This window comes from Globicephala melas, chromosome 10 (genome assembly GCF_963455315.2).
Source record: "Globicephala melas chromosome 10, mGloMel1.2, whole genome shotgun sequence".
Lineage (NCBI taxonomy): Eukaryota > Metazoa > Chordata > Mammalia > Artiodactyla > Delphinidae > Globicephala > Globicephala melas.
The window spans coordinates 64,896,559-64,921,075 of NC_083323.1; the positions used below are offsets into that span (position 1 = coordinate 64,896,559).

At 41.3% G+C, this 24,517-nt stretch overlaps 1 protein-coding gene across 3 annotated transcripts in view; it reads right to left on the reverse strand.

The window, feature by feature from the left end:
• Nucleotides 1–24,517, reverse strand: part of PCED1B (PC-esterase domain containing 1B) — a 150,626-nt gene that overhangs the window by 111,954 nt on the left and 14,155 nt on the right. For 2 of the 3 annotated variants that reach the window (XM_060306426.1, XM_060306425.1), the window contains exons 2-3: nucleotides 15,167–15,245; nucleotides 13,647–13,720 (exon numbers count right to left, since the gene is read on the reverse strand). The gene's annotated coding sequence lies outside the window, so the exon portion shown is untranslated. The remainder of the gene's footprint in view (nucleotides 1–13,646; nucleotides 13,721–15,166; nucleotides 15,246–24,517) is intronic. The other variant, XM_060306424.1, reaches the window with a different exon arrangement.

Here is a 24,517-nt window from a genome sequence, read left to right on the forward strand (position 1 = left end):
TGCGGAGCACAGGCTCTAGGCGTGTGGGCTTCAGTAGTTGTGGCTCACGGGCTTAGTTGTTCTGTGGCATGTGGGATCTTCCCAGACCAGGGATCGAACCCATGGTCCCTGCACTGGCAGGAGGATTCTTAACCACTGCGCCACCAGGAAAGTCCCCAAAGTTACAGTTTTCACCTGCACATAGTCTAACTTCCCAAACCTTCTTCCCACCTGTATCTCCAGACTAGGCTGTTAAACTTTGCTTAATGGACTTTAGGAAACATGAAAGAAGATTCTCTTAGAAACTTGCTTGTCTTGGAGTAAGATGCTCAAAATGGAAAGTCAGATGCTGGCTTGATCAAGCTCTTAAAGGCTTACCCTCAGGCCTGTCACTTGGAGGCAGTCCCTGGTAACAGGGGCCTCCATTGCTGCTCTAGCTGGGGGGCTTGGTGGCAGCAACCTTAAGCCTTCCGAGATAAGGACAATTGCTTTTTCTTGAGAAAGTTCTACAGGTCAAGTGACAGCAGGAGTTGCAGAGAGGCAGCCATTGCTAACCTAGGGCAATGTAATTTTGAGCTAGAATCGAGGTGTGTGCATATATCTTATGAGACTGACACAGATCTGTTCCCGGGGCAATATTCTCTGTCTCTAGACAAACCAGAGTCTGGAGAAAGCTGCATTTCCAGCTTTTTTGGCCACATTGTAATTAGCTGAAAAGCTTCTGCCTAGATCTCTGCTTCTAAGTCAGAGGCTGCATGTGGAGACAGAGGGCCCGAGTGTGAATCTAAATTCCTCACTTACTATTTATGTGGGCCTCAGTTCTGTCATGTGTCTACTGGAGGAGATTAGCATCCACCTCCCGGATTTGCTAGGAAGAAAAATGGTAGAAGACAAGCCTCAACCGTAATGGTGCATGGTGGACGCTCAGGGAGGTGTTCTGAATCTGAATTTTGATAGCTGCTCTCTCTACAGAAGTGTGCCTCTCTCTTTATTATGGCTTTGTGTCTCTTCCTACACCCAACAAATCTTCAGTAAATTACCAAAGACCCAAACTTAGTTTTTTCCCTTGTAATTGGAATCACAGGAGAAGAGAGAATTATGCAAACAGACAAAGGGATTTCTCAGTGTGTTTCTCAATGGTCTCTTCAATAAGTGGTGCTGGGAAAACTGGACAGCTACATGTAAAAGAATGAAGTTAGAACACTCCCTAACACCATACACAAAAATAAACTCAAAATGGATTAGAGACCTAAATGTAAGGTTGGACACTAAAACTCTTAGAGGAAAATGTAGGTAGAACACTCTTTGACATAAATTGCAGCAAGATCTTTTTTGATTCACCTCCTAGAGTAATGAAAATAAAAACAAAAATAAACAAATGGGATTTAATTAAACTTAAAAGCTTTTGCGCAGCAAAGGAAACCGGAAACAAAACAAAAAGACAACCCTCAGAATGGGAGAAACTATCTGCAAACGAAGAAACCGACAAGGGATTAATCTCCAAAATATACGAACAGCTCATGCAGTTCAGTATCAAAAAAACAAATAACCCAATCCAAAAATGGGCAGAAGATCTTAACAGACATTTCTCCAAAGAAGACATATATGTGGCCAAAAATCACATGAAAAGATGCTCAACACCACTAATTTTTAGAGAAATGCAAATCAAAACTACAATGAAGTATCACTTCCCACCAGTCAGAATAGCCATCATCAAAAAAATCTACAAACAATAAATGCTGGAGAGGGTGTGGAGAAAAGGGAACCTGCCTACACTGTTGGTGGGAATGTGAATTAGTACAACCATTATGGAGAATAGAATGGCGGTTTCTTAAAAAATTAAAAATAGAGCTACCATATGATCCTTTGGTCCCACTCCTGGGCATATATCCAGAGAAAACCATAATTCGAAAAGATACATGCACCCCAATGTTCATGCAGCACTATTTACAACAGCCAGGACACAGAAGCAACTTAAATGTCCATTGACAGAGGAATGGATAAAGAAGATGTGGTACATATATACAACGGAATATTACCAGGTCATAAAAAGAACAAAATTATGCCATTTGCCACAACATGGATGGACCTAGAGATTGTCATAATGAGTGAAGTAAGTCAGACACAGAAAGACAAATATCATAGGATATCGCTTATATGTGGAATCTAAAAAAGTGGTACAAATGAACTTATTTACAAAACAGGAGTCACAGATGTAGAAAACAAACTTATGGTTATCAGGGGATAAGATCGAGGGAGGGATAAATTGGGGCATTGGGATTGACATATACACACTACTATATATAAAATAGATAACTAATAAGAACCAGTTGTATAGCACAGGGAACTCTACTCAGTACTCTGTATTGGCCTATATGGGAAAAGAATCTAAAAAAAAAGAGCGGATATATGATCATGTATAACTGATTCACTTTGCTGTACACCTGAAACTAATACAACATTGTAAATCAACTATACTCCAATAAAAATTTAGATAAATAAGTAAATAAATAAAGCCCTTCTCTATAGACTTATTTTTTAAAACACACTTTAAATAAAGGAAACAAATAGTACTGTAAAAATAAAGTAATACTTCTTTTCTTAAAAAAAATAAAATATATGACTCTCAAAACCACATTCTTAAAAAAAATTCCATTTTTGGCTATCCTTTGAGCACGTGCATTCCTCTGCCTACATGTCCCACAAATTTCTGATGCCAACGAGAAGGCCATTCAAATCCGGTAAAAGTTGACTGTCTGAAGCCTTCCAATATTTCTTCTTTTCTGGGGGTGGGATCAGGGTCAGGGCAGGACATGAAGCAGGAAGTGTCACCAGCATGCATTAGTGTGATGAAAAGGATAAAAGCTGAGCAAACAATCATACTTGGACAAGTCTTGGTGTCCTCACTTCTAAATTGGGGGTAAAAATGCCTAATCGTACAAGGGGTGTGCGGATTGAACTAGATAATTTATGGAAGCTGCCTAACACAGTGCCTGCTACATAGTATGTGTTCAAGTCGGTTATTTTCACTTCTCATCTGTGGATCCTAAATTCAGAGATATTCCCGTCTTATGACTTCCCACAGCCTTCTCTTTTCCACGAATTATGTACTGACTTGCATTATAATAATGGAATAGACATCCTCTCCCCACTCCTTCAGGACAAGGACTCTGTCTGATTCCTCTTAGTACATTCCAGAGACCTAAACCGGTCATAAAAACATTCACTTATGGAATGAATAAGACATCCCATATAATTAGGAGGGGACTGTGTGTGGTTTTAAAGAAAGCTAGTTCTATTTGCCAGTTTTCGGTAAAAGACTGTAAAGACAAACGTACCAAGAGTGGGGGATTATTAGTTAAGAGAAAGAGAAAGGAATTTCCACCTGGTTTTGTACCCAGCAGGGCGGGAGGATGTGCCAGGGGCAGATCAATGACTATCTCTTGCCCAAGAAGCTCACTGAAGATTGAGGTTCTCTACTGTAGAAATGAAACTGTAGTCTCCCAGTTGAAGGGAGCAAGCACTTGAATATTCCAGTATTCCCTGGAGCCCAGAGAATGGGGAATCTTTTAAAGGGCATAAGAGAAAAGCAAGCATTATGCCTGTTCTAAATATTTGCAAATAATGGAACCGTACAAAGTTTTGGCTAAAGGATTACAACATTGGAAGGTATTCTGGTAAAGTAATGTACCCCGGAAGCGGCTTTCCTATGAAGAAAACACAAATTTCTATTTGCTAAAGTCTGATACACAGATTGTGATCAAAATCACAAATAAACCTTCAGCCAAAATTAACTGTTTTGTTAAATAGAAACCACAAGGGATATAGTGGGTAGAAACAGTTGCTGCATTTTCTGCACTAACACCATGGAATATGGAGGGATATATTTTCCTGCAAGACGGAGCTAATGAACTATAGTGAAATGTGCCTCAAGACTCTTACTGAAACAGCACTTTAAAAAAATTCTGTTTGGAATTTAAATAATCAAGACTGTATTCGAAAGGCGTTAGGAAATGAGGTTACTATTCAGTGGATTGGAGGAATCGATCCCCTGTAGCAGAAGTGCCCCTTGTATAACAGACAGAGACTATCGAATAATCCCAGGTTTATGCTGGGCTCGGTGCAGTGTTGGCCACATAACAAGTGTTAAATAAAATAATAGCAACATGTGACATAGGAGCCTGATTCTCTCATTCTTAATGCTAAACCTACATACCAGATGGTTATAACACACCCGTAATCAAGCGCAGAGCCGTGTGGGCTGGGGTCTGGCTGTGGCAGCTCTGAGTCAGGCGGCTGCCTTCCCCGCCCCGTCTTGTGGAAGAGCTTCACGACCTCCGCAAACAGTTATTAGGGGGCAGTGCTGGGGCTTTTGAGAGCTCACAGAGCCTTGGATGGGTTCAGACAAGTCCTGAGTGACGCCAGTTTCCTTCAACTACGCGTGGAATGACACCTTATCAGTTCCCTTTACCGCTGAGAGAAGCAGCTTTCTAATAAGATCTGTAGATACACTGGGGCACCTCAGCTAGAACAAGTACAGTTGAGTGTTCGTGAGACTTGAAAGTATTAGCTCTCTAAAAAAAAACCTCGACCTTGAGGACACCACACTGAGTGAAATAAATCAGTCATGAAAGGACAAATACTGAGTGATTCCACTAATATGAGGTTCCCAGAGGAGTCAGATTCATAGAGACAGAAAGTAGGATGGTGGCTGCCAGAAGCTGAGGAAGGGGGAGTGGGGAGTTATTGCTGAATGGATGCAGAGTTTCAGTGTTGCCCAATGAAAAGAGTTACGTGGATGGATGGTGGTGGTGGCTACACAACAATATGAATGTCCTTAATACCACTGACCTGTACACTTAAAAAATGGCTAGAATGATCAATTTTATGTTATGTGTGTCTTACCACAATTAAAAAATTTATAAATAGGCATATTAATAAAAACAGAAATAGACTCACTGACATAGAAAACAAACTTACAGTTACCAACAGGGAAAGGGTAGAAGGGAGGGAAAATTAGGAATTTGGGATTAACAGATACACACTACTATGTATAAAGTGGATAAGCAACGAGGACCTACTGTATAGCACAGGGAACTATATTCAATGTCTTGTAATAACCAATAATGAAAAAGAATATGAAAAGGAATATATATATGTATAACTGAACCACTTTGCTGCATAACTGAAATATTGTAAGTCAACTATACTTAAATTTTAAAAATTTGAAAAAAATATATAAACAGACACATAAATAAAAATCTAATAAACACTTATTTCTTCTGAGGGTCAGTGAAAACCCTCATGATGTTCCTCCTATCATAAAAAGAGAGCAGACGCGTGTTGAAGCATTTGAGAGGCGGTCCTCCACAACGTTCTTTCTTGTGGGAGTTGGTTCTCCCTAGAGCATAAGCCCTTCCAGACAGTGTGATACCATCTTCATCTTTGTGTCCTTGTGGCTCAAAATATGAGGTCCACAGTGTCCCTGGATTTATATTACTAAGCCAACCCAAATGTTAAATGGACTCTTCAGTTTTACCAAAATTTAATTATCAAAAAAACCAAAAAAATCAGACTACTTCTAAAGCAACTGAATTCAGTGGGAAGAAAAATGGATTTCTCTTTGAAATTTGAAGTTATATAAGTCAAACTTCAAAGAACTCCAGCACATTCTTTCATGCTGCATATGTTGCTTTGAGCTGAAGAGCTCAAACCTTTGGTGCTCTGATCTTATGTTTCCCTGAAACTGTAGCCTGGGAAATCAAACTTCACATTGGACCAACCTCTGCTATGTGTTGGTTATTGACTCGGCAGAGAACAACCTGATCAATGATTACATGAAAGAAAATGCTCGTTTGATCTAAAAATGAAGCTCGTGTTTTCATGATCACAGCAGCTTCTCAAGGAGAATCATACCCTTGCATTGATTATGCTCCCACATCCTGACGCAGAGGCCTCCTGAAACCTTTCTCACTTGACTTTCAACATGAGGCTCCTTCTCTTACGTTGATATTCTCTACCAGGCAATAAGAATGTGATGGAGTATCTTTGCGTCTTAAGGGTCTTGTCTCCCTAGTCATACTCAAAGTTCCTTGTGTAGAGAGATACCATATCTTGTTAGTAAAGTTGGGTCAGATCCTATGCCGGACACATTGTCCTTGTCAACTACAAACTGTTACCCAATACTTCCTGGGTGAAATGTGCTTGCAATTCATAATTGATTGGTTGAATGTCTACTGACTGAATGAAAAATTGTTCATTGAAGTCAGTCTCAACGCAACCACTGGACTTCCCTCTTCACTGACAGCTATGCCTGCAAAACTCACATTACACACTCTAAACTCAACCAAGTGGGGACAGAAGTGATTGTTGGCTGTCCTCTGAATCAGTAATTTACATGACAGATCGTTCATTCTTTTCTCTCTCTTTGTTCATCTACTTAAAACATGTTTTTTATTGTGGTAAAATACACACGTACATAACATTTACCATCTTAAGCATTTTTAAGTGTGCAGTTGAGAGGCGTTAAACACATCCATCGTGTTGTGCAACCAACAGTACCATCCACCCACAGAACTCTTTGCATCTTGCAAAACTGAAACTCGGTACCCATTAAACAGTAAGTCCTCCCGCCCCCAACACCACTAGCCCCTGGCAACCACGATGTTACTTTCTGCCTCTATGATTTTAATTATTCTAAGTACTTCATATCAGTGGAATCATACAGTACTTTTCTTTTCATGACTGACATTTCATACGGTGTATGTCAAGGTTCATCCATACTGTAACATATGTCAGAATTTCCTTCCTTTGGGGCTTCCCTGGTGGCGCAGTGGTTGAGAGTCTGCCTGCCAATGCAGGGGACACGGGTTCGAGCCCTGGTCTGGGAGGATCGCACATGCCACGGAGTGACTGGGCCTGTGAGCCACAACTTCTGAGCCTGCGCGTCTGGAGCCTGTGCCCCGCAACGGGAGAGGCCGCAACAGTGAGGGGCCCGCGCACTGCGATGAAGAGTGGCCCCCGCTTGCCACAACTAGAGAAAGCCCTCGCAGAGAAACGAGGACCCAACACAGCCAAAAATAAATAAATTTTTAAAAATAGGACAGGAAAGGACGATAGATGGGAAATAGAAAAAAGAAAAAAGAATTTCCTTCAATTATAAGGCTGAATAATATTCCATTATATGTATATACCACATTTTGCTTATCCATTCATCTCTTGATGGGCATTTGGGTTGCTTCCATGTTTTAGCCATCGTGCATAACATTGCTATGAACATGACTGCATGTTTACCTACTTTTTAGCTCAACCAAAGTCCAGAGTAATAATTCATTTAGAGACACGAACACCCTAAGAGGACCGGGAAAAGCAAGAGGATTCATGAACAATTTCAGCCACTAGCAAATATCCTTCAAGCCGTCTATTTAAGCCAGTTCTAAACTCCATTGCATTATGTGGGAGAATAATGCAGAATCTCCAATTTACTAGGTTAAAAGTCACTCAAGGTGAAAAAAAAAAGTCACTCAAGGGTTCCATACACTGATCAAATCTCAATATGTTTTAGGATCAGAGAAATGTTTGCTAGAAGGGATATGCGAGACCATCAAGTTTAGTGATTCCCATTCTTGGCTGTACATCAACATCACCTGGGGCTCTTAATAAAAATACCGATGCATAGATCCCATTCCCAGAGATTCCGATTTAACTGGCCTGGGGGTAGGCATCAGTATTGTTCAAAGTTTTTCAGGGAACTAACGTATAGCCAGAGTTGAGAATCACTGATATAGCTCAACCCCTTCCTTGCCCCCATTTAGAGAGAGAAACGGAAATGATATGCTGAAAGTAACACAGAAATTGGTAGAATGATGCAAAGAGAAATTTTAAAATCCCAAATCTAGTACTCTAAACCTTTTGAAACTTCTTTTTACAGTACTCTGCCTCCAATTCTGTTCTGTAGAAAGTGCAAAAATATAGAGTACTATCAAGTAGGTGATTTTTATTCAACCTAGAATAATTTAAATTGTCATTAAAGGCAAACTGGAGAGTTTATTTTAGTTTTTTTCATTTCAATGTCTGAACGGCAATGAATCCAAAAAATGAAAGAATTCCACCTATTATCAGAAGTCTGCCAAAGGAAGACAAAGTCTGTGTGTGCCTTGAAATATTATACACTGCTAAAATTAAATAGATGAATCGGAGGCACAAAGTTTAAAGAAGAGAAGAAAACAGAGAGGAAGTAACAGGACTGATTCTAAAGATGATTCCATTCTGTTGTAAAAGTCAAGTAATGGAAACCTAAGAGGAAATACAAATGACCGATAAACATATGAAAAGAGCCTCCGTCTCACCAGCGGTCAGGAAAATGGAAATTAAACTACAGCTTGATTTATCAGATTAGGAAAAAGTAAAACATGGATAACATCCAGGCCTGGCGAAGACATGGGGAAAAGGGGAATCCAAGGCACGTTTGGAACATGTGTCGCTTCCAAACAGTCTCTGAACAGGAATGTACAGAGTACCAAAGACCTTGGGAGAGGAAGTCCTTGGGAAAGATCTGTTGTTCTTCATTAACTCCGTAATTTTGCCTTCCACTCAGATTCTTGACAAAGAGAGACCCAAAGTGGGAGCTTCTAGCTTTGGACCAGTCTTCTGCGGCTTTTTCCATGGCTCCGATACAGGAGACTTTAAATTCCTACTTTCAGCTTGAGCGAGTTTGAGTCCATCTTGCCACTTGCTGTTGATGAGTCCACATTACTACAGAAGGTAGGCACTGCATGCAGAAGTTTCTTAGGGTGGCCTGGCTGCCGGGGCATATGTTCCAATGAACCCACTGAACTTCTGATTTTCTTCCTTAATCTCCCTGAAGCAACATTTCTGTACGCAAAGGACCCTAATTCTTTGTCTTAGGTCCTGTGTAGTGTGTATGGATCAGCTCCTGAGAAGCTCAGCAGTGTTTGGGCTACTCTCCCTCTCATGGGCCCTTGCTCCCATCCAGAGCCCACTCCAGCAGTGGCTCTCAGTGTTCTCGACTGGAGAAAGCAATGCTCACCCACTCCTCCATCCCGGATTCCCCATCACCGTGCAAGTCCACGAGTTCTATACTCCTGGGTGGTAACCTTCTCAATAGCTCAGTTGCTGGCGGTGCATCTCCCACCATTTCCTGAGTGCTGGCTGGTATCAGGACAGTACTTCATTCTGCCATATTCTCATTTTGTCCTCCAACAATCCTACAAGGTAGTTATTATTTTTATTTCTCTTTACGTATGAGAAAGCTGAGGTTTAGAGAGTTTCAATGGTAGTGATTATTTTTATTTCTATTTACATATGAGAAAGCTGAAGTTTAGAGAGTTTCAATGCCTTTCATGAGGACACCTAGCTTGTAATTGGCCCTCTTTTGCTGATCCAGGAGTGTCACCTGCATGTAAAATAGTTTTGAGGAGTGAAAATATACTCTTCCTCTTTTAGGGGACACTGTATCTGAACACATCCCTGAGGAACCAGTTAATGTGTGGGATGCTAACCCCAGGCTGGTGACTCCAATGACTAATCCCTGAGCCACCTCCACTGAAGGAAGAAGCCTCTGCTGCCATTGCTGCCACCTGCTGGAAACTGGTCTCTCTGCCCAAGCTGATGTCAGGGCCATGCCATGGCCCTCCCAGGTGCTTTAACTTCCATCCATTGCACCCTCTCCTTCTTCTGGGACAATGGTCAAAACCTCAACAAGTTTTCCTCCATATATCTTCTTAAATTGGGGCCCCAAGGGCTGCCACCTATCTGTTCCCACCTTTTCCTATTGGGAGAAGAGAGAACAGCCTCCTTCCTCCTAGAGCAGAGCATTTGCTATCCTGTCTCATAAAGCTGGCCGAGAAAAGCAGGACAGTGTTCTGTGGAGGTGGGTGAGACTCTGATCCCAGTGAGATCCCCAGCCTCTTCATGTGATGCAATACGGTAACTCCTTTGACTTATGACACTTGGCACAGAGTTCTCCAATCAGAACTTCAGGAATCTCTCGTGACTATGAATCAACAATGAAGACTTGATTATCAAAACTGATGTCACCCCCTTCCTCCCACTGACTTCAAACAAAGAATTTGGGTACTCTGTGTACAGAAAATTTGCTTCAAGGAGATTAAGGAAGAAAATCAGAACTTCAGTGAATTCATTGGAAGATATGCCCCAGCAGCCCAACCACCCTAAGAAACTTTTACAACATGAAGTGCTTGCTTTCTGTATTAATGTGGACTCGTCATTAGCAAGTGGCAAAAATGGACTCAGATTCACTTAAGCTGGATATAGGAGTTTTTATGTCTTCTTGTATACTAACCATGGAAAAAGGCACAGAAGATTGGTCCAAAGCCAGGAACCCCTCTCTGGGATTCTCTTTGTCTCTAATCTCTGCCTCTCTCCGCAGGCTGGCTTCACTCTGTCTGAGTTCAGAGGTGCTAGCGGAGAGTTTGAAGGGAGAAGAGGATGGGCATGGAGAACAGCATCCCAAGCTCACATCCCCTCCCCTCCACAACCAATGGGAAACCCTTCCCAGTGGCTCCACTTAGAAAAATCCCGGAGAAGGATTCAAATAGTCCTCTTTTGGATCATGTGACCATCTCTGAGAACTGGAATGGTCTTTGTTACCATAAGAAAGAGGAAGGAGTACTGGGCAGAAAATGAAAAATGGCCATTACCGTTCTACATAATGAATAAGTGTTTGTAAGATTTACATTTATTTTGTTTAATTTTCATCATCAATTTTGTTTTAAAAAAAACAGTTTAAATAGATTTCCATGGAGAGAATCCCAAAGGATAAAATTATAACCAATGGAAATTAGGTCTTAACTTATTATCCATATTTTTCCTTTATCCCATTTGTCACTATTTTAATTATATGCTTATTGTATGATCATTTGATCATTTGATAATTGCTTGTCTGCTCAACTGGAATGTAAACTCCATGAGGGCAGGGATATCTTTATTCACCATGATTTCCTCAGCACCTAGAACATTCCTGGCATACAGTTGGCATCCAACACATTCTGTGAATGACTGAATGAAGAATCAACTCAACCTTTTCTAGACAATGTAAGGCAGCACCATGTGACTCCAAAGTTAGAGAATCATAAGAACCAGCGACAGAAAGAAAGAGGAAACGAGATGAGTGCCTGGAATTAGAAGATCCAACTAGAATTTCCCTGGTGGCACAATGGTTAAGAATCCACCTGCCAATGCAGGGGACACGGGTTTGATCCCTGGTCTGGGAAGATCCCACATGCCGCGGAGCAACTAAGCCCGTGCGACACAACTACTGAACCTGCACTCTAGGGCCTGCGAGCCACAACTACTGAAGCCCGTGTGCCACAACTACTGAAGCCCGCGCGCCTGGAGCCTGTGCTCCACAACCAAGAGTAGCCCCTGCTCCATACAACTTGAGAAAGCCTGCGCGCAGCAACAAAGACCCAACGTGGCCAAAAATAAATAAATTTATATAAAAAAAGAAGACCCAACTAGCCTCACCATTCATGGCCAGGAAATCCACAGAACAGAAATGGTAACACCAAAGAATAAGGGTCTAATGAGCTAAACGTCAAAAATTTAAGACGGTCGTAAAAGAAAAAGGTTCAAAGTTCTAGCTAATTCTGAAAATTTTAAAGTTTACAGAAAAAGTTGACATTTATATTATGCGAAAAACAGAATTTGTTTAAAAAACCTACCACCTATCCCTATATTTCTATTTGACCCAATTTCCAGATGGAAATATCATCAAGCCAGACATCCAGAGAGACCTCCTCATCGGCCTGTGTTTAATGGAACTACACACTCATGAAAACACACTGCTTGGGTACTTCACTGGGTTGTGCTAAAAATTATGGCCTGCAAACACTCTCGATCGCACATGCTCTTGCCCTATGCACACTTTAATAAAACACGACTCTTTGAGCTTCTGTTAATTAAGCTCGCAGTTTCCGGTGACCTGGACTTCCTGTGCCTGAGGCCAGGCCATGACACTGGCTCCCCAGCGTGGTTCTTAACACACAGAGAGAAGCAGATCTGGGGGAGAGGGTGCCACGCAGAGGAGGCTGTGGGCCCTGAAGTGCATTTGCCACGGTGGGGAAATGCCATTCCACCTGGATGAGGGCCAGGGCCTGAGACACAAAGAAAAAGGTTGGAGGAAGAAGAAAAAAAGCATGCTCTGACAGGAGGAATTTACTTTTTCTTTAAATTTCTTCTAAGAAAGGTGGACAATGAGAAATTTTGAGGCTGAGGGGTGCCCTGTAGGAAACCAAGACTTCTGTGAGGTCAGGGGAGGGGCCCTGTCATATTGCGATTTATAATAAGAAATGTATGTTTGATCCCATCCCTGACACAGGGATCCTCAAACCCTTGTAAATTCCTGAGTGAGTGACATGAGCTCTAGGAGTATCTTTATTTCTAATGTGGTGACTCTGGGTGGGCTCCTGGATGGCTCCTGGATGGGGGCTGGTCACCAGAAAGACCAAGCCATGAGCAGAAGCTTGGAATTTTTAGCCTGGCCCCCAGTTCTCTAGAGAGGGGAGAGGGGCTAGAAGTGGAGTTAATAATTGATCATGCTACATGAGGAAGCCTCCATAACATAAAAGCCTACTCATATAAAAATAGTAGTCGGGGGGTGGGGGGGAAGAGATGCCAGGTGGGTAAACATGCGGAGATTAGGGGAGAGTGGCAGCCTCGGGGAGGGCACGGGAAGTCTGTGCTCTTTCCCCACACCTTGCCCTATGCACCTCTTCCAGCTGGCTGTTCGTGAGTTATATCCTTTTATAATAAACTGGTAATCTAGTAAGTAAAATGTTTCTCTGAGTTCCGTAAGCCACCTTAGCAAATTAATCGAACCCAAGGAGGGGGTAGTTGGAATCTCCAATCTACAGCCGGTGTGTCAGAAGCCCAGCTGACAACCTGGACCTGTGACGGGTGTCCGAAGAAGAGGAGGCGGTGGCGCGGGGAAATCTTGTAGGATTGAGCCCTTAGCCTGTGGGATCTGATGCTATCTCCAGGCAAATAGGGTCCGAAGTCAGAACTGAGATGAGTTGTAGGACCCCTAGATGGTGGCTGAGAATTGCTTGGTGCTGTGGGAAACCCCACCCCACGTTGGAATTGGTACTAGAATCATCTTACCCCCCTACCCCTCATGGAGAATGGTAATGAGATTCACACAGAGGGGAGGGGCAGCGAGTGACCGCTGTGACCCCCCCCCCAGCAGGAGGTTTCATGCCTCCCCTCAAGGAACTGGGATGACAGTCAGCATGGGCACAGGTGAGTACAGAACCAGCGGTTTGCTGATGCTTTGTCTTTCCTCAAACACCCGTCGAGTGGACTGGCCAGAGCCGTTTCCCATACGAACCCACTTTCCTTCCCACTATGCAACTCTCCCCCATAAGTTAAGGTATTTTCAACACAAGGAGTACCAAGCAGTTAGACGTAACTCCAAAAACAGGAAAAAATTGTGCAGTAAGGAGCAATGTGAGGAATTTATGCAATGAAACGGTTCTTGACGTTAGAAAGAGAAAATGGAAAGCACCAACTCTTCTACATCGGCAATAAAATGGTCTTTGGGGATTCGTGCAGCAAAGCAGAAAGAGCTCACACCAGGCATCAAAGCAGTTACAGAAAGAGCTCACACCAGGCATCAAAGCAGTTACCTTGAGCAGTGGGTCTGGCACACGCAGCTGGGTGGCTTTCTGTGGTAGGTTACCCTCTGGTCCTGTTTCCCCTTCTGTAAAAGGATACCTAAGTTCTCTTCCAGATTTAATTTTCTAACTTTCATAGAAGTTTTTCAATTAAAAATGATAAAACTTGCTAACTGCATCATCGTTAGGATATTTTCCTACTATTTATGGGAAGATATAGGGCGTATGTTCCAACATTGACGAGGGCATGAAACGGCTACGAGATTGTACTTGTCACATTAAAGCATCAACTCAGGGCAAGTTCTTTCAAAAGACACCAGTACTTTGTCACTCTTTCAATCACCCATGCTCCACTCACTTTCCCCTTGTGACCTTTATTCTTCCAGAAGCAGTTTTAAAGCTGCTTCTTACTTGAACCTTTTTTAAAGGACCAAAATATTTTTCCTACAAAAATCCGAACACGATTTACTGAATGACAATTTTGGGTAAAGCATTGACAAACTAAATTTTTAAATTCAGTGTTGAGCAATGGTTTCCACCCCCTTTACAAATAATCATATAAGCATCCCAGGGCATCTTACTTTCCTTTTTCATTCCCAGGTCTCCCTTACCTCAGGCCCTAGGCTCCTCCCACCGAGTCGAGCCCCACCCATTGCACATGCGCAGCACGACACACTTTGCTTCCGCCTTCCCGTGTCTGTACTGACTGCAGGATAAAGTCTAAAGCCTTGACTCAACCCTGGGACACTTCCTCACTGGTTCACGTCTATCTCAGCAGCCCAGCTATCGTTACTCCCTTAGATAGTACGTGGTCCTGTCTCTGGGAAGATTCCCAGTTATTTTTTTTGCTGTACGCGGGCCTCTCTCTGTTGTGGCCTCTCCCGTTGCAGAGCACAGGCTCCGGACGCGCAGGCTCAGCGGCCATGGCTCACGGGCCCAGCCGCTCCGCGGCATGTGGGATCTTCCCGGACCGGGGCACGAACCCGTGTCCCCTGCATCGGCAGGCGGACTCTCAACCACTGCGCCACCGGGGAAGCCCTCCCAGTCTTTTTAGAGTAATTAGAAGGGGATGAGTAAGAGTTGAATTCCTTAAGACCTCGGTTTTTTCTCCAGAGCCTAACACAATTTAACCTTAATCCTTGCCCCAGTGGGTCAAAGTGAACTTTTGACCCAGGTATGAGCAAGGTCTCTGCAAGTAGATGTTTGGTGGAGGCCTGGTAACCAAAACATTCAGAAGATGACTTGCCCAGGGTGATAATGAAAGTGATAACATAATTCATTTACACTGACTGAGCTCTTACCATGTGGCAGGCCCTCTTGTTTGTATCTTTCATTCATGCATTTAATGCTCACAACAGTTCTCTAAGTTGGGTATTATTCTCTCCACTTTACAATGAGAAAATCTTTCATTTCCAAATGTGAGTTGCCTTTTCCCCAAGTTATACAGCTAGTGAGTGGCAAAGCTGTTTTTGTGTAGGGGAAGAGCCTTAGCTGAACCTGCTTTACCTTGAAACCAGAGGAGAGAAACTCACATGCTTGCCGGAAGTAGAGTCCTCAACACGTTCCAGACTTCTCATATGGTACATCTGGGATCTTAGGGCATCTCATTACCTGAAATATGAAAATGGTATAAGTTTAATTATTCATTTTCCATCACCCTTAATGAGGGGATTAACTGCCGTGTGAAACAAAAGGAAGTAGTCTGACCTTCAGGCTGTCAGGAAGTGATAATTAACTAAAACCTCCAGTCAGTGGAAATGGACAAATGAAAGTGTTTCACTGCTCTTGATGCAAATGAGCTGTCAGGGTCACTGACGGAAGTCACATAATGGAGCGGTGACAATGAAAAAATAAACATATGCCAAAAATAGACATTTTCTAAATTACAGTTTGTTTACAGATTGTCTTCAGGGGTTTCCAAAGCTCCCCTGACTCACTGCTGTCTGAGGGTTTTGAGTGTGTGGGTTTTTGTTTTTTTTTTTTGCTGTATCTGGGCCTCTCATTGTTGTGGCCTCTCCCGTTGCGGAGCACAGGCTCCGGATGCACAGGCTCAGCGGCCATGGCTCACGGGCCCAGCCGCTCCGTGGCATGTGGGACCTTCCCGGACCGGGGCACGAACCCGTGTCCCCTGCATTGGCAGGTGGACTCTCAACCACTGCACCACCAGGGAAGCCCTGTGTGGGGTTTTGAGTGTGTGTGTGGGTACAGGTTGCAGCGCCCTGGCTTGCTAGGAGGACAGGGGAGGGGAGGCTGTGTGCATGGGGGTGGGAACTGTCAACAAAAATAATCAATACATAATCAATGATAAGAACAGAAAAGAGTTTTATTTGAGCCAAACTGAGGACTAGCCCGGAAGCCCACTTCCCAGATTACTCTGAGAAACTGCTCTGGAGAAGGAGGGTTTTCAGCACGGGTTTATATCTTGTCAGAAAAAAGAACATTAAACAAATCAGGGTTACATTTCTACAGTGTTTCAAAAAACAAAACAAAACAAAACCAGAATGTACACAGTGAGTCAGTATGGCCTTGGCACCTGGGAAAGGAGTCTTATCATCAAAGGAGTACCAGCACTGCATCCCGGGGAGAGGGGCGTTTAATCTTAAGTTTTAGCACAGACATTCTTTACTCCTGGTCAGTGTGCCGTTTTCTTTGGTAATTAAAGCAGATGTGCAATGTATGTTTGATAGGCCACAAACAGGCTGTTTTGGTTTAAAGTTTCAATTAAATCGTGTATAAGCCAGAATGACTTCCCCATACCTCAATATGTGACCATTTCTTTTATCAGGGTCAATTCAGTCTCAGATTCGAGGAGCATCAGGCAAGTGGAGACCTGTTCATCTCAGCCCCAGGACCAACGGATTGGTTTTTCATTACTTGGTTGATTGGTTTGACCAAAAGTTACTGTGGGAATGATTCATGGAAGCATTCTGCTGTACGGCATGTAAACACAGGCTTCTAATCTAGACCTTCGTTATTAAAATGGTCACAGATAGCTGCGAATTACGACTGTTGTGAACCTCATGAGTTCATCACGGCTTCTGGCCTAGCAGATGGAGCCGCGTTCCACGCAGTGCTGCAGCGCCCGGCTTGTCCCCAGGCTTTAATGAGCACAGCCTGGTAGGTGCGACGCAGATGACAACATGGCATCCTCCTTGCCCCACTCTGTTCCAGAGTAACACATTTTTCAAAAGACCATCGAGCCTTGAAAGCCTCACACACGCTGCATGATATATAAATATATAACTGCCCCGAATATAGCAAAATGAGTCGCTATTAATAACTCAAAGAGTCATGGAGATTCAGGCAGTCCAGTTCCTCTGCCAAAAGTTAAGAATGTTTGCTCAGTGCTTTGATTTTTTTTCTTTTTTTAAACTCTGTTCTCGATTTGCTACAGTACATTTCCTATTTAGCTACTCCACTGCGTGTATGTCAGACTTTATCTGTGACCTTACTAGGACATACCAGAGCATACAGGACGGGAATGAAAAGCCTTTTAAAGCTACTGGGGCTTTCAATATCGTGCCTAACAAACACTTTCCATTTCTCTCTACCATGGCAACCGTCACCTTTGCCTTATATGCAGAAATTGCTAAGGGGCAAGTGAAAAAACTCCCTAAGTTACTTACTGGATTATAGTATTGTACTATTAACTGTTTCTTGAACGTTTACTATCTCCAGACACAGGGTTTCTATACACTGCTAAGCTTTGCATCAACCCTACAAAGTAGGTGTTATTCCTACTTCACAAACCAAGACTCAGAAATTAATTAACTGCCCTGAGCTGACATGCAAGTGAGTCTCAGGGCTGGAATTCAAATTCAAGGCTCCTTGGCTTGAGCCATATGAAACTGCCAGTCGTCAATCATTTCTGCCCAACAATGGTGATTTTATGGTTCCACCTACTACTACAGGGTGTTGGCCCAGAAAGGAAACCTAGAATCTCCTTCTGACATCACCATTCATTTTATCAGAACATTTTCCAGTGCAGTACTGGGGGGAAGAGGAGGGGAATTGGTCAAATGATCTGTTTTTTTTTTTTTTTCCACCAACTATTATTACCATCACAAATAGAGACATAATATAAAACTGCACCCAAATAAAATGGCAAAGCCTGTCAAAATCTCTCTATTCTCCTCACGTTCCCTGATACATTCTACCTGAAAATCTCCACATGTAATCATGCTCATCAGACTTTTCCAAGCCCTGAAATGATTTCTAGTATTTAAAAGCTAATGATGTTGAGATATAATTTTGATGGACCACACGTTTTAGTGAGCAGGTAGGCTATGCGTCTATAACACGTATACATCAAAAAGATAACTTGGGAAGAGGAATTTAGTTTCTTGGGAATTACCTGAAAGTCAATAGCATAATGGCTTAGATAGGAGCTATTGTCTAGGACAAATTATGTCTCTGCATTCTCTTAAAAATGGTGCAAATAAACCCAACTCTTCTTTTTAATTCACAGTTTTCTCCACTGATAGAGTTAGAATGGGAAATATTAAGGTGGCTAATAGTAATTATTGCACTTAATATGTGATGCCTACTGAAGAGTAAACTGTTAAATGCATAATTGGGACGGTTTAGTGTCACAAGTTTGGCTCAAAAGGTAAATAATAAGAAAAGGGTCAACGAGTCTTAGACTGAGATTTCAGTCAGGAGAAGCATCTCATTTTACTGAAGGGGAGACTGAGACAGAAGAAAGCCAAATACATGACAGAGTCATTCAACTCATTGGTGATACGTCAATGACTAGCATTCAGTTCCCTTGACGTCTGAGTTAATGTTTTCCCTCCCTAAAATCATAGTCTGGCTCCACGTAATATTTCATTTCTCCTTCTCTACATTTCTTTTCCTTGAAGACATCTGGAAGGAATCATGAGCTGTGCCTAACAGATTAATACATTAAAATGAACTCAATATCCTGGGTGATTATATTTTAAGATGGGATAAACTAGATGTTTTAGATTTGTTGAAACAAGATGATCAAATAACTTTAAGAGTAAGTTCCTACGGATCTATTACCAGAATCCAAAGTCTGATTGGCTTTTCTCAGGGTCAGAAAAGATTTCCTTTCTATCTGACCCTTTCCGGACTCTCTGTTCACCTCTTGTATGGGAGGCATCCGATGTGAGATACTGGAGGATTTCACATGACTCAAGTTTCTGACTCGATATTATGAATAGAAATCTGAACCATTACAAAGTTTACGGTAGCCTTACCATATTACTTGTGAACCAAATGACACAACCGAAGGGGAGAAGTACTCTAAATAAGAGAATACCAAATATCCTTTTAGTATAATGATAAACATACAGAGAAAAAAAGGAGAATAAGTATATTCATAGACGGATGGATGATTCAGCTGGTTTCTACATTAACAATGACTCATTCTGTAAAAATTGGCATGTTTATAAAATAAATCATATTATTGTACCAGAAAAGACAAGCACATAATATGCTAGAGAACCAAACATGCTCACAAAATAGTTTTCTTTTATTTCCATATATGACTTTCTTGAGTGTTCTATTACTCTGGCCTTTAATGACATAGAAAAGGGGAATAAAATGTTAATGATTGTTAGAAAAAGCAGTCTTTTATGCATGCAAATAATTTTTCTAAAAGAGTATTTATGAATAGTACTGGATTCAAGTGTTTCTATTAATAATCCTTCATTGGCCTTAGGTCAAGTCTGTGAGAATGGCCCCTTTTCCAAGGAAGGAGTGGAACATTGCACAGTGTAGCCCTTCCTTTGGAGCCCCTGGGTTTATGCACTGACACCTGCATTGATGAAAATGTGCTGAATGTCCTCAGGAAAGTCAGCTTTAAGACTGGCAGGTAATGGATGTGGGCTTGTGGATTTACAGGCCGATGTTAGGAGTGCCCAGATGGAACAGGAGGTTGTGCTGGCTCAGAAAATCCCTTTCAAATGCCTAAATTGGCTCCTTTAATCACGACCTTGTAGGGCTTCCCTGGTGGCGCAGTGGTTGAGAGTCTGCCTGACGATGCAGGGGACACGGGTTTGTACCCTGGTCCAGGAAGATCCCACATGCCACGGAGCGGCTGGGCCCACGAGCCATGGCTGCTGAAGTGAGAGGCCTGCATACCGCAAAAAAAAAAAAAAAAAATCACGACCTTGTGACTATGACTGGGCCACCTCTAAGTCTTCTTTTCCTGGGCTAAGTAAAGGCTAATACTGCTTCCCTGTCTTTCTCATGCTCTTCAAATCTTTCTAGTAGGGCTCACAGAAGTCTAAGGACATGTGGAAATCCAGATGGAGTAGCAGAAGGGAAAAGCAAAGTTTCTGAAAAGGTAATATCTGAATATTAGTTCCAATATTCTAAAAACATTCGACAGAGGTGGAGAAAGAATATTCGTTCAATTTATGTATATGACGTATCCATCCAAATGAACGCTATAGTTGTCAGCCAGTGTACTTAGGTGCTAAGTATGCAGATGTGGTGGGGACGTAATCCCTATTCTCAGGCACTCACAATTTGATAGAAGAGTTTTACATGTGTGGGCGCGCGGCGCAGTGTGTGGGAGGATAGGGAAAGTTTTCTGTGTAACGATAAGTAGCCCTTTTAGGCAGATAGAATGGTTGGCTACTGAGATAATAAAAGGTGCTCTGGGAAGATTCCTAAAATATATTCCAACCGATGCCCAAAATGATATTGGGAATTGTTATTCCTTAGTGCCTACTGTTGCCTTCTCACTGCACTGCTCTTCTAAAATATTACTGGAAAAGTCAGACAATTTGATAGTGGGAAATTTTTCAGATCATGTTCTTTCCTCACCGGAGAGAGAGGGGCCACACCAAAGCAGGGTGCCTGGGGAGAAGGGATACGTCAAGAGATTGCTGGTTGCTAGGAGTCCAATCTCACTCGAATTAACTCAAATTAAAAAGAGGAGTTAACTGTAAAGATAAAACCGGCAACCTTACAGACATCTAGAGGCAGGAAACAAAGTCCAGCTGCCACTTCATAGCGACCTAAGCTGGGAACTAGAATTTCACTGGGTCTCTATTCTCTGTCTCTCTCTCTCTCTCTTTTTTTTTTTAAACTCTTTCTCTTTTGACCCTTCTCCTTGATTTTTAAGCATATCTAATGTCTTCCCTCTAAAGACTCGGCTTCCTCTGATTATTCATAATTTGGCTTTCAAGGAACTTTGATTGTACTTGACTCTGGCGTGCACTGGTGCCAACCTCAGCCCAGACTGGACGTGAGCTCTGAGCGGGAGTCCACAACCATCGACTGTCGATTCTGTCATTTGGCTCAAATTCTTGAGAGAGTCTGATCGTGCTTGTCCATGAGTCTGTTCCTGGTCTATTCAGACTGGGGCAAGGTGGACATGGGGTGGGGTCAGGGCTACTTAGGCTTGTCCTTTACAGCACAGGCTATGAACAGCAGGAATCCTCAGGGACAGGAACCGGGGAGGAGACACAAGTGTCCCAAAGCATGTCAACCACTACTCCAGACCAAACGTTTTCCCCTCACAGTGTGGCAGTGGGCAAGCCTCACTTGCAGAGGGGCAGGACCTTGTCTGCTATGGTACAAAACTGAGTAGCACTGTGTTTGGAGCATGGATGAAAATGTGGTTTCTGAGTCTCCATCCCTTTTCTCCCTCTACTACAAATTTAACAGAAAGTAAACTGCTGCTTCAACGGTGGCACTGCCATCCCTGTGAATGGGGCCAAGAGAATCTTTGGGTAAACAGAGGAGACAGAGCTAGCTACTGAGGTTCTTTTCATCCCTTCTTTCATTCAGTTAGTTAACCTTAGTAATCACCTGTTCTGTTCTGCCTTCTGCTAGAAGAGTAGGAGACCCTTATATACTCCAAGAGTTTATTTTATTAAAGGCTCTTTGGGGTATGTGTTTGTTGACTTTCCACTGAATACAATCTAGATATCACCAGTGAGAAGTTCCCAAAATACTCTTGGAATCTATTGTACCTAAAAATTTCTAAAAGCAGAGTATTAATAAATACAGATACATAAACAATGCTTATTTCTGGTTCAGAAAACTGAGTTCAGTCCAGTGCCTGGAAAGAAAAACTAAGCACAAAGACTAAAATAAACATAATATAATCCATTTCACTTCCCCTGCCTCACTCCTGCATGGCTTTAATGTGAGCTTCCAGCTGAGAGGAAACTTACCATGTTTGCTACAGGCAGATATTTATGTCTGTTTTGAGTTTTAAAAATCTAGATTCAGAGCTATAAAAAAGAAAGAAGAGGGTGATCATTTAAGAAGTTGTAATTAAATTGTGCATTTTGAGGGATGTATTTTCCCTACCCACACTTATCTTTATAGACAGATGAGTTATTTTAGGTATTTCTAGTTGATACAGAAAGTTAAAGACCTGAACTAGGCATCAGAGGACTTGGGTTCAGTGTAAGGTGTGTAAATGTGGGCAAGTCTCTTTCCTCCCATGATCCCCGCTTCTTTATCTTTTTGGCTTATCCATCAAGTTATTAACAGGATCAACTGAGAGCTGAAGGTTCATGCTCTTTGAAAACTGGAGAATACCATTCAGTAAGTGTTTGAATTTGACTGTGTAAATTCAGGGCTTTATTGAAAAATCAGTATTACTGCTTGACCTCGATACTAAAGTTGTCTTATCCAAACTTACAGTCTATTTTTGGTGATTACTTAATCAAAATTCTATCTCGAATATATTTAAACCAGCATACTTAACTCACATAGTGGCTGCGTTGCAAGTTTATTTTTGAAAAAATATGCAGGAAGGAATAAAAAACACTGAAAAGGGTAAGTATACAGGTATTTATAAACTACTATTGACTGTACAAAACAATAAATGTAATATTTTTCGTAGAGTAAAATCTATGTAGAACTAAAATGCAAAACAGGAAGAACAGAAAAGCAGGAAGGGTGAACAGTTTAAAAGTTTTAAGGGTCTGATAATATCAGAGGAGTGGTAAAATAATAATTTGTATAATTCTGTAATCAATCAAGGATATGTGTTGTATTCTCTAGGATAACTACTCTCAGAACAAGAAACTAATGTATTATTTGTAAGTTATTAGAATAAAAACATTAAATAATTTTAAATTTTTGAATAATCTAAAAGAGGCAAAAAAAGGGGAAAAGGAATATAAAACAAAAAGAAAAAAGGAATATAAAAGGGAAGAGCCTAATAAAAAATGAAAAATAAAATTTTATCTAGAAAGCTAGTTATGTCAGAGATTATACTGAATGTAAATGAATTAAATTTGAAGTAAAAGACTATGATTGTCACACTAGATTGAAAAAAAACCATATGCTTTAAATATAATAATAATGTTTAATGTAAAATAAAAAAATAACACCAAGCAAAAACTAACAACAACAAAAAAATCTTGTGTAACTCTACCAATATCAGGCAATGTGAACTTTAAGATAAGAAACATTATTAAAGATAAAGATAGACGGTTTATAATTGTAAATGGGGCTATCCAATAGGAAGATATTACACCTTCTCTATGCACTCAGTAGCATTGCTTCAAAATAAATCAAACCAAGATGGACAGAACAAAAAGTGAAAATGTTCAAATGAACATCACAGTGGGAGGCATTAACATATCTTTCTCAATAGCCGGTAGGACAAGCCAAAAATAAAAAATGAGTAAGGATATAGAAGATATTAACAGTACAATTAGCAAGCCTGATCTAGTTGCCATGCATATAACATTGCACCTATTAATGACCAATTCATATTCGTTTCAAATGTACATGGAACATTTATTAAAATCAATGTATTGTAATATAAAGTCTCAACAATTTCAAAATGTTGACATATTTAAGAATATCTTCAGTGACCACCATGGAATTGAACTAGAGATCAATAACGAAAATAGAAAAAAAACCAACTGCTAAAAATTAAAAAATACACTCTAAATAATCCATGGGATGAAGAAGAAAATAGAAAATAGTTTAAACTGAATAATTAAAAATACATTTCAAAGCTTATGGGAAGAATTAAAATGATGCTTAGAAGGAAATATATAGCCTTAAAAGCATATAGTAGAAAAGAAAAAAGTCTTAAAATCAATGATTTAAGTATTAATCTCAAGAAACTAGAAAAAGAGCAGCAATCAAACCTAAGGAAATAAATGACAGAGACAAAAACTGAAATCAAGGAAATAATAATCCAACATATAATAGAAAACAATCAACAAATCCAAAAACTGGCTTTGAAAAGATTAACAAAATTAATAAAACCAAAACTGATAAAGAAAAGTAGAAAACCCACAAATCAGCAACAATAGCAATAAAAGGGAGGATATCACTATTGATTGCACAATAAAAGTATTCCAGGGCTTCCCTGGTGGCGCAGTGGTTGGGAGTCTGCCTGCTGATGCAGGGGACACGGGTTCGTGCCCCGGTCCGGGAAGATCCCACATGCCGCGGAGCGGCTGGGCCCGTGAGCCATGGCCCCTGAGCCTGCGCGTCCGGAGCCTGTGCTCCGCAACGGGAGAGGCCACGGCAGTGAGAGGCCCGCATACCGCCAAAACAAAAAAAACAAAAAAACAAACAAACAAAAGTATTCCAAAACCAACTCTATGCAGATAAACTTGACAATTTGCATGAAATAGACAAATTTGTTGAAAAACACACCTTACCAAAGCTGATAGAAGAAGAAATAGAAAATATGAATAGTTCTGTGTATGTTTTAAAAATTTGAACCCATTATTTAAAATCCATTCCCCAAAGAAAAGTCTAGGCCCAGAGAGCTTATCAATGAATTTTCCAAAAATTTAAGGAAAAATAACACATGTAATTCTTCATGAAGACAGAAACAGAAGCAGAACTTCCAGACTTTTAAAAAATGAAAACAGCATTTAAAACTCTGACAAGCATTCTGAGAAAATTGCAAACCCATC